A 1746-nucleotide genomic window follows, 5' to 3' on the forward strand; every position below is an offset into this window, starting at 1 on the left:
TTCAGTACTCATCATCACCGTCTCCTTTAGCGTAACCGGTATAAGTATGCGACGTAAATCTAAATATTTCATTTCATTTCCCTTTTCTGCTCATACTGCTGATTATGCGCGATTATGCCAACATCCAACTCCGCGGATAATCGTGCGATTACTGTATATACAACTAATACAGATACAACTAATTATATTATCAGTTACAGTATCGGTTTTTATTTACTAATTTGCCTCACTTTATTTGCATCCCTGCAGTAAATAATTCTTATCGATAATAGTTAAAATGTATATTACATTTTAGTGCTTCACGACTGAATGATCATCTGCCTTACGTTATCTCGCAGCTGAAGAGAATGCTACACTGAAAACTACCTTGCGTTATAAAGGGTAAGTGAAACATATCTTAAAAATATCTTTCATACATTTCATTGTGTACATTAAAGAATGTAAGTTTGCCTTTTTCCTGTAATCAATACTTAATAAAGGATTTATTTTTATTTATTTATATACAATTTCATACGTGGTTCGTGATAGTAAACTCGATAGGACACAGTGGCACTATGAACATCCGAATCACTCATCATTCGAACATTCAAATATTTATTCGAATATTAGTATATTCCAAGTAATGTTAACGACGTTAATATGCTTGCCTTTATAGTTAATAATGTCAATTCTTACTTAAAACATACTTCCTTAACAGGACATTGAAGAAAAGGTAGTTGCCAACGGCCATACCATGCTGAATATACCGGTTCTCGTCCGATCACCGAAGTCAAGCAGCATCGGGCCTGGTCAGTACTTGGATGGGTGACCGCCTGGGAACACCAGGTGCTGTTGGTATACTTTTTCTAATTTTGTTTTTCACAAAGACGAATATTCTCACATCGTTCACCACGATAATTTCGTAATCATGCATTACTTAAAACAATTAGCAACGCTTTCCACGCGCTGGTCTTTTTGAGTATTCACCGACAAACCTACGTAGCTACAATAACTCACTCGAAGCCATATGCATTCGCCAACGGCCATACCATGCTGAATATACCGGTTCTCGTCCGATCACCGAAGTCAAGCAGCATCGGGCCTGGTCAGTACTTGGATGGGTGACCGCCTGGGAACACCAGGTGCTGTTGGCATCTCTTTTTCAAATTTCATTATCCTTCAAGTACGAAAATACTAGAAACATTAATTTTATAGTACTTTCAAGAGATAATTTATCAACATTATTTCATAGCGATTAATCGATATTCTAAGCGTTATACCCACTATTTCTTACACTAACAGCCTGTTTATTTGCACGGCACATTAAAATAACCTGATTTCCGATCCGTGTGCACCTACTACTATACTTAACACGGAATGTATTACCACTTTTTAAAAGTAAATTATTATGACTAAGTGTAGATCTCCGGCGAGTAAATGCCTTTCGTATACAAGCACGACACATCTCCGCTATGTGCTTTACTTTTTTACTAACAGCATATAGAAATTGGATTTCAAGGTGTTTCTACATAACAGAATGAAGCAAATTTCGTGATTTAACTCTTTCGAATAATGTGTTGGTCCTGACAAGGACCGTTTGAAATGAAAAATCTTGAAGAAGATTTTTACTTAGAGCTTGTGTACTTGGTAACAGCCTTCGTACCCTCACTTACAGCGTGCTTGGCAAGTTCACCAGGCAAAAGAAGGCGCACAGCTGTTTGGATTTCCCGGCTGGTGATAGTTGACCGCTTATTGTAATGGGCCAAA

At 37.4% G+C, this 1746-nt stretch overlaps 2 non-coding genes across 2 annotated transcripts; both read left to right on the forward strand.

Annotated features, from left to right (window-relative positions):
• Positions 1-718: 718 nt before the first annotated feature.
• Positions 719-837, forward strand: LOC145677582 (5S ribosomal RNA). Its single transcript, XR_014129886.1, has one exon. It is a non-coding gene; the product is annotated as a 5S ribosomal RNA (ribosomal RNA).
• A 177-nt stretch (positions 838-1014) lies between these two features.
• Positions 1015-1133, forward strand: LOC145677578 (5S ribosomal RNA). Its single transcript, XR_014129882.1, has one exon. It is a non-coding gene; the product is annotated as a 5S ribosomal RNA (ribosomal RNA).
• Positions 1134-1746: the final 613 nt, after the last annotated feature.

The sequence above is a fragment of the Thermobia domestica genome, unplaced genomic scaffold (assembly GCF_964235325.1).
Source record: "Thermobia domestica unplaced genomic scaffold, izTheDome1.hap1.1 HAP1_SCAFFOLD_1057, whole genome shotgun sequence".
In the NCBI taxonomy this organism is placed as follows: Eukaryota; Metazoa; Arthropoda; class Insecta; order Zygentoma; family Lepismatidae; genus Thermobia; species Thermobia domestica.